General features: G+C 32.9%; 1 non-coding gene across 1 annotated transcript; it reads right to left on the bottom strand.

Moving 5' to 3' along the window:
- Window positions 1-16,301: 16,301 nt before the first annotated feature.
- LOC142637717 (small nucleolar RNA R71) lies at window positions 16,302-16,408 on the bottom strand. Its single transcript, XR_012844843.1, has one exon. It is a non-coding gene; the product is annotated as a small nucleolar RNA R71 (small nucleolar RNA).
- Window positions 16,409-16,685: the final 277 nt, after the last annotated feature.

Here is a 16,685-nt window from a genome sequence, read left to right as displayed (position 1 = left end):
AAACATGGCCAATTGGACATTACCTTACTGCCACGTCCGCCTAAGGGCCTAACTATCAACTCATATATTACTCGGGATTTGGGGGTCCCTAACTCCCAATTCCTTGTGGGCTTCGTTTCCTCTTCTATTTGCAATTTTGTTTTCTTATTTTTAAGATGATCAGTCTCATCACCGCCCAGAATTAAAAAAAGAAAAAGAAAAGAAAGAAAGACACGAAAGATGAGTTTTGTCCTAATCCGGCAATAGTGAGTTGATAATTGATGCGTGTTTAAGTGGTTTTGGATCATTGTTATTAATACCGTTTCGGACCCTGTTTCGGTTTGTTCAGTGGAATGGAATATTTCGGTACCGGCCGATTTTGGCGTACCGTTTTAAGGTGTTTCGGGTTCCTAAAAATTAAATTATATATATTCTTGTAAAACATAAAATTGTCAATTCTAATAAATAAATAACTAAATTTCAAATAATACAAATCATTTAGTCTTAACTCTTAAGTCTTAAACATCAATATAACATCTATTTAACATCACACAATAAGAAGATTTACAAGACAATAACTAAACATCAAATAATACAAAACATTTAGGGTCTGTTTGGATAGAACTTATTGCTGAAAACTGAAAACTGAAAACACTGTAGCAAAATAATTTTTAAATGTGTAAATAGTACTGCGGGACCCATTTTTAATAAAAAATTGTTAAAAACGTACATGAACAGTGGCACAGTGCGCGCTTGTCCCCCCCGCAGCAGAAGAAAAAAAAAAAAAAAAAAAAACGCAGACGCAGCATAATAAGCTGGATCCAAACCAGCACTTAGTCTTAACTTTTATGTCTTAAATCTCAATACAACATCAAACAATAAGAAGATTTATAACAAGTCATTACTCATTACATAAGCACATAATAATTAATAACTAATAAGCCAACAAAATTTATAACATAATATTAGCCATCAAATTTTTTTTTTTTTTTTTTCCATAGGCCAAATCATGTACCGGCCGAAATTCACATCTCGGCCGGAATTGGCCGAAATGGACCGGAATGGCCGGAATGGACCGAAATGGCCCGAAATCTGGCCCGAGGTGGAACGTTGGGTATCCTGGTACCGGTTTGCATACTGGAACGAAAAATTCCAGCCGTTCCGGCCAGAACGGAACGGAATCAATAACAATGGTTTTGATGCATGAGAGAACAAGTCGAACTTTTAACTCCTAGAAAAGGAAAAAAAAAGTGGAATTTTTTGACTTTGAAATTTTGATCTTTATTATTATTTTTTTAAAGCGTTTTGATTATTTCATATTAATAGTGTTCATATTCTTTCTCATCAATAATAAGGTAAGAGAATTCTTTAAAAATTACGGATATTTAGTGTGGGTTTAGATACTACTTATTTTGCTGAAAACTGAAAATAATAAAAAAATAAAGGTAAATTACAAATTACACCCCTAAAATTTGGGGTTGTTTAAATTTTACACCCAAAATTTCGGAACTTTAATTTTACATCCTTAAGTTTGGTTCCGTTAGCAATTCACCTCCTATGGTTAAATTCTACTGTTAAATGACACATATACATACTGACATGTTTTATTTTAGCCAAGTCAAACCCAAGACTACGTCGTTTCAATGAAAAATAAAAGCTTATTTGGCATTATGTATGGTTTTTCCCAAACTAAAACACAAGACTCCAATCCTATACTACACCGCTTCAGCTAAATTCTAGAATCCCAAATCACTCATATCATCACATCAGCTACTTTTCCAAATCGCAGAGCAGGCATCATCATATTAACCCATCCACCTGAAAACTACTAAATGGAACCAATGCAAGGCTTCGATTTCTGTTTGCCTACTCCTCTAGTTGATTAGATATGCTTCCTACAAACAGGTGGGAGAAAAACAATGATGCATTGCCTTTGTATTTGAATAGCCGCAAATACACACACACACACCCACATATATATTATTATTGTGAAACTAATCGATAAATTTGGAAGGAGTCGAAGGCTAATATCAGAAACACTTCCTATGGAAGAGATAGAATTCGCACGGTCACATGATCTTTGGGATTGGGAGGCACAACCACTATTCAGCATACTGTTGTAGAGGATTGTACAAAGAGAACCTGAAAGCTTTGTTGCAGCGGAGAAAGCCATTACCTAGCACTGAAAATATTCCATTGAAGAAAATGAAAAAACAAGCTCAATCTAACAAAACTCCAGCCAAAACCTAATGGGTTTTTCATCCTCCCCAAATCAATAGGTTTCTTTTATTATTATTATTATTTTGGTTAAAAATCAATAGATTTCTTCTCCAAATAAAACACCCCAACCTTCGAATCTACTCCTAAGAGACAAAAACCACACAATAAACTCCCACCAATGTTCAATTCTACTCCTAAGAGACACAAACTCACATAATAAAACCCAGATCGAAGCCTTGCATTGGTTCCGTTTGGTAGTTTTCAAGTGGATGGGTTTAAAGTGAGGCTTGTTCTATGATTTGCCAGGTAAGCTTTTATTTTTTACTGAAACAACTTAGTTTTGGTGTTGAGTTGGCAAAAATAAAATACATCTGCATGCACATGTGCCACTTAAGAGTAAAAATTAATTATAAGGGAGTAAATTGTTAATAAAACTAAATTTTATGGTGTAAAATCTAAACAACCCCAAACTTTAAGGGTGTAATTTGTAATTTATCCAAAAAATAATAAAAAATTACTGTTCATGCTTTAAAGTACTGTTCATATGCCTGATTGCACTGTTCATGTCTCATGAACAATGCAATAGGCGCTGGTTAAAAAAACAAAAAAAAAAAAAGCTGAAAACGCAGACACAAACTTGGGTTAACCATACGGATGTTTAGTGAGAAATTGTGGATAGTATCGGGACAAAGTGTACATGCAAAAGTGTAAAATAATATTATTATATATTTTTATAATAAAAAAATTAGGAGTTAATATAGTGGGAATAGAATTCAAATTTAAAGAGGATTTGTTTTGATACCATAATAAAATTATTATTTGTCTCAAATAGGTTAGATTCTAGACAAGATTTTCGCGAAATCGTGATATTTGGGCTACAGGTCAATTAGATCGGTTTGAATTGAGTTTTTGAGGGGCAAACCCACCACCCAACCAAGATCTAGTAGGTTTTGGAGTGGAGCACCTATTGTCGACCACCCAAGCATCGAATCGATAGACGGTTGGCTTAGGTCTAATCAATTGTGTTGGGTGGCTGGTCTAGGAGGACATCCATAATTTAACCATTATTTATTTATTTGTTTATTTTTATAGATATGATAGGTTTGCTTCGTGATAATTGTTTTTACTCATTAAGCTAAGACACCGATCAATTTCGGTGTAGGCAGAGTTCAAATTCTAAATTTCTTATTTGATGACAAGAGACTTTACAGATTGAGTTTACTAGAACCAACTATCTTAACAGCTTTGATACAAAGTTTTCTTGGAAAAAAAAAATCACCAATTTAAGATTATAATGTATTTCCTTATTCTATTACGTTTTTCCTCTTTTATCCTGTTATTTTTCTTCATTATTCATTACCTTCTTATGCAAACATATCCTTAAATCTTAGTTTATATAAGTTTACCATATGCTAAATATCCTCAATCATTTCATTTAATTTATGGCATGGATAGTTTCATGGTTGAACCTAATCATTTAAAAAGATAAGTGGTACCATCTGGATAGGAATTGACGTCTCTTTGAGAGTTAATGAATGCATTAACAAAACAGGTTTTGGCTAGCTCTTGATTTCAAAGTCAACTTAATCCAAACAAACATGCCATGCATATTGCATAAATGATAAATTGCATACATTTCCCTTTTCCTTTTAAATGTCCACCTTTCCCTTCTACAGACCCCTGCCAATCTACTTAACAAAACTGACTATCTGAATGCCTTTGCCAGCAAACTTTGACCGTCAGGTTGGGATTTGTTTTTTGATTGAGAGAGGACCACCTCTATATCTACACACACACGCAAATGTCAAGCTAATAGTGTGCAACATGTTAAGCGCCTTTGCAGTGCTATCCCTCATTAATTGATAATATTCCATTTTTATTTTTATTTTTAAAAGAAGAAGAAAGAAATCATGGCCCATTTAATATAGTAATTTAACAACATATTTTCAATTTGTAAACAACATTACACATATTTTTACATACTTTTTCATTTACACGTGTTTCAAAAAAATACAAATAACATTATTAAAACAATGTTACCAAACAATCCCATATCTTTCTAACGTCATAACGGCCTAGAGTAGAGTTTACTCATATGGTTTTTTTTTGGTACTATCCTTTGTCTATCATTCCGACTTTTAGTTTTTAGGTAGTTAAATGAGCATCCGTGAGGAACATGTGATTCTACAAATTTTTTCTAATCATACTTAATTTGGTTCTCTTTCCACATGGTGTCCTTTTTATTTATTTATTTAATTTAATATATGTAAATATATATATATATATATATATATATATATATATATATATATATATATATATATATATGGTGCTGATGACAGATAATAGTTTGGATTATTCCCTTTGACTGTCTGTCTGAAGCAATAGTTGGATTTCATTTTGGGCCCGAGGCCTGACTCAATTTTAGAATCTCAGATTGGGTACGTACGGCTAAGACTAGAAGCTTCATCCTCAAGCCCAAAGTTAAGCCACCCAATTCCTATCCAGTGGGCTAAGTTCTTACGTTGAAGACTTCTAGCATTTTCGAGCTGATGAAGACTTCAAGTTTGAACCGAGTAAATGTTTTATGAATATTTCTGCAGCTTGGGCTTGGGACTATAAATGAATTCGAACAACTTAGAATAATTTGGACTCCACTCAGAGAATAAATTTTGTTTATTTTAGATTGTTTAGCAAATGAGTTAAGTTTAACTAAGTCAAATTTCAACATAATAATATGTAACAAGCTCGTGAATTTTTTTTTTTTTTTGATATCTACAAGCTCGTGAATTTGAGTCTTTATTTAAGTATATATAATATTATATGTTTATATGTATATAATTATATAGGTATAAAAATATATACTTCATACAGATTATGTAATTAAATAGACTTGGGGTTGAATTATGTATCCTATATAATTGCATTGATGTTCTCCATGCAGATTGATATACAGCGCTACCCCTAATAAAAATTCAGACTTTTGTTTATTGTTTTCTTTGGTGAATTTTAGACCTATCACATTGTGGATTCAAAGAACTCCTCGTGGATTCGAAATTTACTATCAGAAACTAATAGTTTAGTTTCGGTTCCATCAAAGAGAGTATCGTGTGTGCTTTCTTCAGGCTTCTGTGACATCAGTATAAAAAGAAATTGTTGAAATGATTATTGAGTTTGCAATACAAATGATGAACTTGAAAAAAATGGCTGTTGAATTTTCAATTTTTAAAATTTTTTTTTTCTTGTAATTAGTAATATTTTTTGTTGCTCCATATTGGAGTTGCATTATGTATTTTTATTTTGAGTATTGAAAGTTCTCTTTATGATATTTTGTGTTTTGCTCTTCGATTTGATTTTTTCTTGATGTTATTGTATTATATATTGTCTGTGTTTGCTTTACTTAGTTTGCAATGTAGTTTAAGAGTTATCGTAGTTTTCATAATTCAATTACTAAATACATATAGATATGGGTACTTATATGATTTTGTTGCAAGTTTTGAAGGTATTCTCACAGTTTTTTCCCCCTATATGTACAATTCAAAAAAAAAGAAAAAAGAATTTCATTTCGTATGAGGATTGTAGATTAAAATGTTAACTAATATCAATTTGTTAGCATTTCTTTTATTACAAATAAATATATGATCATTTTATTCAAATCTCAAGACACAAATATGCCTGTGACGCTAGAAGATTCCACAATGAGGTCATGTTGCTAATATTATTAATATTACTTTACTTTTATTTAATAAGATATTGATAAACATGACCAATCAAATGAATCATTATCAAGTTTTCAAACGATAATATTGACATCCACACAACAATTAAGAGAAGAAGATGGACATTTATTTGATGGAGATTCCAATCATATAAAAAAATTAAATCCAAAAAAACAACTAATAACTCAGTATTTTACATTACTTAATATCAATAAATAGTAAGTAGGCACAAAAGTTTAGTAATATCTTTTAGATTATGTCAATAAGTGATGACAATAGGTTTTAAAATATTACTACTAAATTCATAATGTAACTTGTTTGTATATGATACAACTATATATATAGAACCCATAAAAAAAAAAAAAACTATATATATAGAAAATGTAAGTTTCATATTGTGAAGACTGTAAAATAATGGATATGAGAGACAAATTTATGTGATGATTTCCATATTTGAATGCATATATTACTCAAAATTTTGAAGCTCCTAATTTTATTTAACTACATATCATTTTATTTTGAAGTCCTTGATAATTTTAGCCAATGATTCGCTAATTGGCTTCTTAGAATCAGTAAACAAGTTTAAGTTAGATAGAAATTAAGAGATTGCTACAACCATGGTTCTCTTAAACTTTTAAATGATTCACTTGAGCAAATGAAAGCTTTTTTCTATTGAAATGTGAAACTTATCCTACAATGTATAAGTTATTCAACATAGCATGACAAAAATTACTTTATAAATAAATTTATTGTCCTCCTTCTTGCCTAACAAGAATGATCATATATATTTTTATACAAGTACTCAAAATAGTTAATATGAAAAAACAAAGCTGCACGAAGTAAACTTTTTATGTTGATGACTTTGTTGGATGGTTGGAAGAATTACCAAACTTTTTACTGAACAAAAATAAAAAATAAAAATAAAAACACAAAAAATTGTAACTATCAACATCGACAGACACTCTACAAAGAAAGAGAAATTCCAGTTCAACATTGAACAACAGCTAGGAGGTTGGCTAGGGAGGTTCCCATAGTGAAGTCAATAGACCAATGGGTGAAGAAACAAAAATGGCAGTCTTAACTCTCAACATGTGAGATTGCCCTACCTTCGTTTGTGCAAAAACTAGTAATTTACAAGGGTTTCTTGGATGGCAATATGGTCATTTCTCATTATTCCATATTTGCAACCCATACCTATAGACCATATCTTAGTACTCTTTTTCCTTAGTCATTTCAAAGGAAGAATAGAACATGCGACAATCTTCATATCCTTCAAAATCAAAAGAAAAATAAGATGTAGATGGTTGTCTAATAACATTTGATGCCACCTGATGGGATTCCATCAGCTGCTACGTTGACGAATGATTTTTGAAACAATATTATGAATCCCTCAATTTTAGTTGTGAGGCTCATGCTGCCTTACCTTGTGGTCAACAGTTTCAAGTTAAGTTCTAATCAGGCCAATGTTGCACAGTCATACCAATAGATGCTTGGAAAGACCACCTGGGTCGGCTCAGACCCTTAAGGCCATTGAGGCCCCCTTTATTTTGCCTAATTACTGAACATGATAAAGGTCATAGTCTTTGCAAGGGGTGATGCTTATTATTCATAATGAACTAGTCGCTAATTCGTGCTATTCACAGGAATTTACCTATTTGTGAGCTAGACTAAAATAATTTTGTAAAATCTTAAATTGATTAAGAAACTACACCATTGCATGATTTGTTCTTGTATAATTTCAATTTGTGTTACAAATTGATGAATAAGCCATTTCTTAAACGTGCAATGGCTTACAAAAAATTTGTCAGACAATTTTAGATACTACAAAAAAATAACTCGAAAATTCAGATATTAAAACTTTTGAAAAACCAAAAAATATTAAAGAAAAATAATCAATGTTTGAGTTTGAGTTTAAGCTGGACTTGTTAGAGAGATAGAGTTTCATTCCTTGTTAAGTTTGGATTAAACAAAAATAATTTTGTTTAAAAAAAATGATGAGTTTGAGTTTAAGTTGGATTTGTCAGAGAGATAGAGTTTCACTCCTTATTAAGTTTGAACTAAACAAAAATTAGTTTGTTTAAAAAAAATGATGAGTTTGAGTTTAAGTTAAACTTGTCAGAGAGATAGAGTTTCACTCTTTGTTAAGTTTGGACTAAACAAAACTTATTCTGTTTTAAAAAAAATGGTGAGTTTGAGTTTCAGTTGGATTTGTCAGAGAGAGAGAATTTCACTCATTGTTAAGTTTGAATTAAACAAAATAGTTTTGTTTAAAAAAATGATGAGTTTGAGTTTAAGTTGGACTTGTTAGAGAAATAGAGTTTTACTCTTTGTTAAGTTTGGACTAAATAAAAATAATTTTATTTAAATAAAATGACAATTTTATTTAAATATTGTGTTGACGTGAAAAATTGTGGGAATTTTAGAGGCTTCGGTTTATATATATATATATATATATATATATATATATATATATATATATATATATATATATATATATATATATATATGATAACCATGTGTGGGTCTTTCTTTTGACGGTTCCCAAGCTTAATGCTGATAAAGGGATCCTGGGCCACCAAATGAGGCTAATGGGTATTGGTTGGACTGGACTTGGCTCACTGCGATCTCCTTGGACCGTTATATGAACCAATCTATGCACAAGATGAACTCCACAACACAATATATATATATTGGTTGAGCAAGTAATAAGGAACAACAAATACACGATATAAAGTAAATGAATAAAATGTGAAGATCCCTTAAAGAGGATGATATTGTATTTTATTAAGTAAAGTACTTGAGCACATTAGGTCTTGCTTTGTAAGAATACTCCACGAAGCTTAATAAAACTCAAAAATCACAGACTTGAGTAATTCCACTTAGGCTCTCAAGACTTATGAAATTTGAGTCTCCTTGAATCTAAGTGGGTCCTTGAGTATTTTTGCTATTGGTTCCCTTTGCAATGCCTCTTCTTCTTTAAACTTAACTAATAGCTTAAAGAAAAAACTTTAAGATTTCTGTGTATTCTCTCTCTAGATTTCTTGTTGCTGAATGCCCCCCTTCACTTTAGGCTCACCTCCCTTTTATAGTGCCATTTGAAAGCTCTTTAAATCCATATTTTATCCCTTGATTCTTCTGGGTACTTGAACCACTGATTTGTCTGAAACAATGGTGGCTGGTCCTTTTCTTATTTCCTCTTATTTCATCTTTATGGGAACTGATAGCTGAGAGTTCATCTATTGACTTTCCACTTATTGGTGCTCCTTTAGGTAAACCCATATTCTCTTTAAGGTCAATGCCTTTTGTTCTTCTTCCAAGGCCTCAAAAGGGAAACTTCAAAAGCCTTGAGACCTTGATGTTGACTTCCCACAACTTGGCCATTTTCTGGAAATGGATGGATTCCCTCTTTCAAGGGGTGTTCTTAAAAAGGTTTTTGATCACTTTCCTCTTATTCCATATCCTCTGCGTTGCTCGAGGTCCTTTGGCTTTTCTCATCAAGTATTGATCTTGAAGCCATCATCTGTCCTTGTCACTGCCTTTTGGATCCCAGTTGCTTGATCTAGACAAGACATTCTTTGTTCCTTGTGCCTTTTTGGAATTTGCGAGTCTTATGCCCAAATTGTCTCTTGAGCTGTCCACATCCCATTTAGCACCTTCTAGCCCCTCCTGAGGATGTACTTCTCTAGAATTGGAGGACCCAATAAGCTTTGAACTTGGATCCTCTCCTTTCTCTAGGCTCCTTTGCTATTTTATTCTTCTTTTTATCACTAGGCCTTCTTAGTTTTTCATGTCCTCTTTGTCTTATTGGGCCGAGCTTCCCTCCCATTTAGGGCCCTAGCTTTCTCTTCTCTTTCCCACAAATTGGGCTTTCTTCGAGTCCATGGGCTTGGCTCCTTGTCACATTTTGGACCTTAAAACCATGATCACAAGTCGAATCCAGTTTTGTACCAAAACTAGGATTTTGGGCCTAATGGCCCATCTAACCACTATTCTAGGCCTATAAGCCTGTATTCACCCCTCATTTTTCATGCATTTCATGTTTTGGGAGCACAAAATTTTTGTTTTGTTTATTTTTTTGTTGTGCGTACAAACATACTTGTTTTTTATGTGTCATTTTTTCGACTAGAGCATGTGATTGTATATTGCATGCAGATTGGAATTTTTTTCTATGGTTATGTACCATGGTTGATTTTGTTAATGATCCTCAAAGGTTTGTGGAAGGTGGTGTTGATGTGGTAGCTATTGTGGCCTTGATATGTGGTCAAAGACAAAGATTGAAAGCAATATAGTCAAGTTGGGTGCTGTCAATATCGTATTTTGTTCGGCCATGATTAACGTGTCAAAAATCCAAAAAAAAGAAGAAGGTGCAAATCATGAGTTTTAAAGCCAAAAAAGTGTTGCAAATAAATGCAACATGATTGGATAATTGATCAAAGGGTTACAACATTCAAAACCCATTTGATAGCAATTAAGACCAAAAACCCTAATCGGGTATGGTAAAAAAGTTGACTTTTTGATCCAACCGTCTGATCAGGCTGAATCTTGGACCATCTTGTAGGTCATATTTATCCCTTCAAAACGATAGTTCACGGGTCAAAATCAGAGTTAAAACAGATGAGATATCAACAAAACATCAGAAACCTAATTAAAATTTTCACTTTTTTTCGGGGTTAAATAGGCGTTTTTGGACCAAATGTGCGCAAAAAATTGTACCAATTGGGCAAGAATTGGAGCAATATGGCTGAACCAGTTTGAAGTATGGGGTCTTGAACACCTCTCACAAAAATGGCTCGGTGATATCTACCATGGATTGGAAGGAATAATTTTTTTAAGGAAAAATGTCATAGAATTTCCTACACTGCATCACCTCCCTTCCAGATGTGATATTTTGATGACCGTAGCTCCAAATATCACAAAGTCAAAACCTATGGAAACTAGACATCTAGAGCTTTCCAAGGATATAAAGTTTGAAGAAATCAGAGCTGAGAAAGCCTCCAAAAAGTCACATTATTGTCATCCCATTTAATTTTTGTTTAATCCCCACTCCCCTTTTATTTATTTATTTTTATACAAGATATAAATTTTACTCTAACCCAATTTAAGTATATATGTGTGTGAACTCTGGCCCTTGCCTTCATACCCCACAAGCGCTTATACTTGTTCACTCCCCTTTTATTTATTGCACCTTTAATTCCTATTGTTATATAAATATATATATATATATATATATATATATATATATATATATATATATATATATAATGGGTTCAAGTTACATCTGGTGTTACCCCATAAGAGTTTCATATTTTTAAAATCGTAAATTCCTTACAAAGCTAAGGGTTATAAATAAAGCTATTGTCGTATTAATATTCTGAAAATCATTAATGTTTTACCTTGTATTAGCCACTAGACTCAATGAATTCTCTCTCTCTCTCTCTTTCTCTCTCTCTCTACCACTTGTCCATCCCCATTGGCAGTAAATCTTGCTCCTTTCAACCTTGTTAGGAATATAGAATGGATGGCAACGCTTAGGTAACAAGAGGTGCTGGAGATCAAATATCCTATGTAATATTTCTCTGCTCCCTCTTATTTCTCATTACTCATTTTAAATACATGCCAAGTAACAACGTAGTTCATTCTCAAAAAAAAAAAAAAAAGAAAAAAAAAAAGAAGTAGAAGAAAAGAAATAACAACCCAATTATTCTCCCTTAGCAGAAACATTGGCTAAATTAGATAACTGTAACACCTATCCTTCTAAATAATAAAAACAATCTAATAACATACAATAAGATTATTTAAGAGGGATCTCGAAAAGAAAATCTTTTTAATGCTCTTTACTTTTATTGTCATTTAAATTCAGGCGCTTTACATTTACTTGTCATTTAAATTTTCTACCAATTTTATTTTCTTGCACTTAATAATGTTGTCATAAATTAATAACTTGGGTAAACAAATTCCTTTAGTATGCTTTTCCAAGGAAATGGTTTTTCAAAGAAAAAAGAATTTTATTCCCTTTTAAAAAGTGTTTTTCAAAGTAAAACCCTTTTTTAAAAATCCTCCTTTAAACCTTTTTTTTTTAAATGTTCTTTCAAAAAAAAAAAAAAGATCTCTTTTCTTTCTAAAAAAAAAAAAGTTTTCTTTTTCTCCATTGGAATTTCTTTTAAAAAAATATGATAAAAGAAAATTTTCGAATGAGCAAAGAGGATTAGATGGGCGTTGTAATACTTTGTTTGGTCACATTATCGACGAGACCAAGAGGATGGGGGATTTGTTGCGGAAATGTTAGTTCTAGCATGTTCGTCGGGAAGGGAATAGGCTAGCTCATGGTTTAGCCAGAAGAACAGTTTTATCTGCAGACACTGATATATGGGTAGAAGATCTGCCTAGGAATTTGGATGATGTATTCTAATCCGAATTGTCTTAATTATTTAATAAAATTATGCTTACCTTTTTCTCAAAAAAAAAAAAAAAGAAAAAGAAAAAAGATGAGCTGTAGTGTGGCCATAGTTAGCTATACGTAGATAATATGTGAATCAAGTATGTTGACAGCAATGAAGATATGATATGCTAAAGATCATGTCATGTATAGATAAATTACTTTACTAACAGTTGGCACTTTGGTCTAATTAACTGAGAAGGAAAATGGAAAAAAAAAAAATGCTGTGGATTCTCTCTCTAATCTCTATGTCTAGCTAGTCATGCAAGGTAGAATCCAACTAAACCAACGTGCCACCTCAGAATTGAGGTCAGATTGCCGGGACTCTGTTCCCATAGCCAAATCTTTTGCCTTGTCTCTATCAAGCAGGCCTCCTTTTTTGATGCCCACCTTTACCACTTTTCTAATTCATCCTCTTCGATTTTGCGCTCCAACCAATCTGATTAACATTGGTAGGAGCATTAATATATTGTACTGCATTATTATAGAACTAGTTTAAGCCAATGTTCACTCCCCCTTCATAGAAAACTACGCTTCTGAGGCTGCAAATCCCTCAGTTTTTGAACCTGACCACGTTCACTCCCTTTGAAATGCAGTCAACCTTTACTTCCTTATAGTTGTGGTTGTGAGTGTATATATACACTTTACCTAACCCTTCCCCCTTCCCCCCAACCTCAGAGGTCTCCTCAACCTCTGCTGTACGAGCTCTCATTTTCATTCATTTATTCTCTGATATAGTAAAGAATGAGAGCGTCAGCCATGGTTGAACTCAAGCAACAGCCCATGTGTGGAATCAAGTCCCCTGCAAAAAGAAAGGGGCATGGCTTCATCAGAAAGTGTGCTTCCTTAGTGAAGGAACAACGTGCCCGTATATATATCCTTCGACGCTGTGCTACCATTCTTCTTTGCTGGTATTTCCATGGAGATGAATAATAGCCTATTCTTCCTCAATTTCATCTTCTAATAAATCTCTCCCTCTCTCTCTCTCCTCATTTCCTTTTTATCCTATAATATATTACTTCTTCTCCTTTATTAGGCTTCGTCTTTTGTGCTAGTCCGGTTTGGTTTTATAGGCAATGGCGTGGTTTATATACTTCCTCCCAGGATGCCTTTTATTTTTTACCCTATTGGGAAAGTCCCTTGGGTTTTGGGGCATCAGGCATGGGAAAGCTTTGTAACTTTGCTTTTGCTTTTTCACCATCAAGTCATCTTATCATGCGTGGATAAACACTGATGGAGCTGATATGAGGGGTTGTATCTTATAAGAAATGTTGTCCGGCAGCTGGTGCTGTTGTCAAGCTGTTGCTCTAAGGGTTACCTGTAACTTTTATGTCTTCCCCCTTTTTCTTTCTTTGGGAGCAACATGAAGAAAATGTTTTTTTTTAACGCCTAGAAAATGAAGGGAACACTTGACATGTTGTTATATCATAGTTGTACTCATGGTCATATATGTTGACTACAAATTAAATGTAGGAAAACACCACATCACTGCATGATCCAAGTATTTTTCGCTTTCGATGAAATCCATTAAAATAGTGATTTTATATGCTAGTAGTATCATGCGAACTTGTTGAGCTAACCAAAATGATAGATATTTTTTGTGGTCATTCACTTTTGATCATTTACCAAAGAAGAAAACAATAAGATCAATATATTGGCCCGATTTCAGTACAATCTTTTCTATTAGCCGTTATACACTGACCCAAAAAAAAAAAAAAGCACTAATCAGGGTTGTTCGTCAGCACTTTCACCGCAATCTTATCTTTTAACACACCAATTTGGAAACCAAGCATGATAAGCCCACGAATGATAGCCAGTTGTAGGGAATACACACAAAATTCTCAGATGTGTGAGATGCAAAATAGAGAAAAAAAAAAATACACACCAAAGAAAGTTGATGTGCATGAAATATATACAATAAAGTACTCACATATCTACATATTTAGCCTTACTTTTATGTTATTTTGTTACTGATTATATAATATCTTTGTGTTGTAGGTAACAAGAGCTTTACATGCAAAGTGGGGCTAAGCCAATTGAATCAAGCCAACTTTCATCCAGCCAAGCATGAATTCAAGAGAAGACCAACCCAATTAAATTCAAGTCCAAGTGGAGCAAGGAATCAAATGAAATTTGCACCAAATCCAAGTCCAATTCAGATTAGGATTCTAGCCTGCACATTAGTAGTATTTTTGGCATAACGTTCGGCTCAGATATTCAATCGAGATGATTCAAGTTGGGCTGGAAAGTTAACTTAAAGGGCTACAACTTTGTAGTTTACCAAAAGTCCAAATTCTGATGTTAAATGGGCCAAAATTATCGGTTAAGTGAAGCCTAAAAATTTGGGATTTTCTCCAAACGGGAATAGGATTCCTTGACCTATTTAAAGGTTCTTTAGGGAAAAAAGAAAAGAGACCAGAGAGTAAAAGGTGGTGCCGCATAGAAGAACTTGTTTTGGGAGTCATTATGAAGAGGAGGATCTGAGGACAAAGGCGAGAGTTTCATGTTGGTCAACCAATTCAGATGAAAGACATAAGTTTTATTTGTTTTCTTTTCAATTTTATTATGAACTAAATTTATTTTCTAGAGCGTTGATGTAGTCTAGCAATGAACACAAAATTTATATTCTGAGTTATTTTATTTTTAATATTTCCATGATTGAGTGTTTAATTCTTATTCTTAATGCTTACTATTTTTTTTACGAATTATGGTTTGATCAATTGAATTACAATGAGACCGAGAGGTAATTTGTTATTTTAGTTCTAGAATTAAACATCATTAGTTGAGCAAAAGTAGAGATGCTTTACCGCGATTAGTGTGATTTTTTAGTAAATTCAAAGTACGTAATGAGTCTCCAATTAATTAAATTCATATAGAGATATGGAATTGTTAGTTGAAGATATTTTTGATATTATTCGAGAGAAGATATTGAATACTTAAGGAATTTTTAATCATCAACGGGAGATTATTAGAATTTAATAATTAGGAAGAATAAATTGTGTGAGATTTGTTAGGTGAAATCAACCACTCTAGATCCATTCTTATCATATTTTTACACTTTTAGATTTTTGCATTTTGTTAATCTTTTATTCGTAGATTTATTTTTATTAAATAGTTTATTTAACTCAGATAGTAGAACGTTCCATTTATTTTCAATTTTCCAAATAGTAATTAATTTAGTGAATTTCAGTATTCAATAACATAGTTAATCCCTATGGATTCAACATTCGTTTTCTAAAAACACTTTACTACTTGTTACGATTTTGTGTGCTTGCAGATTATTTTATGCGAACAAGTTTTTGGCGCCGTTGCCGGGTATTAACTATTTGTTATTGATATTGATACTAGCTAGATATTTACTACTTTGGATTTTATTTTATTTATTCAAAAAAAAATTATTTAAATTAGGTGCATCTGAGTTTGTTTTATTTCTTTTCAAGAATTAGAAGTGCATGACCAGATCTAAACTGTTAGAGCATACACTCTTTGATCCTAAAATTGAAAGAACCTTACGTCAGCTCAAGAAAGAAAAGAAGAAAGAGGCCAACACATCTCTATCGAATATGGCTAATCAAGAGCAAAATGCGTTAAGAGATTATGCTATGCCCTCAGTAAATGGAGCTACATCGAGCATAAGGAGGCCAACCATACAAGCCAATAATTTTGAGATCAAGCCAGCCATCATTCAGATGATACAACAGACTGTCTAATTCGGGGGGTTGTCACAAGAGGATCCTAATGTCCATATTGCAAATTTCTTGGAAATTTGTGATACTTTTAAACATAACGGAGTGACAGATGATGCGATTTGACTAAGAATTTTTCCCTTCTCACTTAGGGATAAAGCAAAAGTTTGGTTGAATTCTTTGCCACCTGGCATCATTACTACATGAGAGGAGTTGGCTAAAAAATTCTTAGCAATATATTTCCCTCCTGCAAAGACAGCAAAGCTAAGGAATGATATCACCACGTTCATCCAATTTGAGGGTGAATCATTATATGAAGCATGGGAGAGGTACAAAGATTTATTGCGAAGGTGTCCTCATCATGACCTTCCAGCATGGCTTCAAGTGCAAACATTCTACAATGGTCTAGGAGCTACAAATAGGTCTATGGTTGATGCAGCAGCTGGTGGAGCTTTAATGAGTAAAACTCATAAGGCAGCCTATGAACTTCTGGAAGAATTGGCATCCAACAACTATCAATGGCCTACAGAAAGAGCAATGCCAAGAAAGATAGCTGGAGTTTTAGAACTTGATTCTATTACCTCATTGGCAGCACAAATGGCAACTTTGTCTCAACAACTAGGTAAAATGAATGTTAATGCTATT

Source organism: Castanea sativa, chromosome 5 (assembly GCF_040712315.1).
Source record: "Castanea sativa cultivar Marrone di Chiusa Pesio chromosome 5, ASM4071231v1".
Classification (NCBI taxonomy): Eukaryota; Viridiplantae; Streptophyta; class Magnoliopsida; order Fagales; family Fagaceae; genus Castanea; species Castanea sativa.
This window is presented reverse-complemented; position numbering and strand designations above follow the sequence as displayed.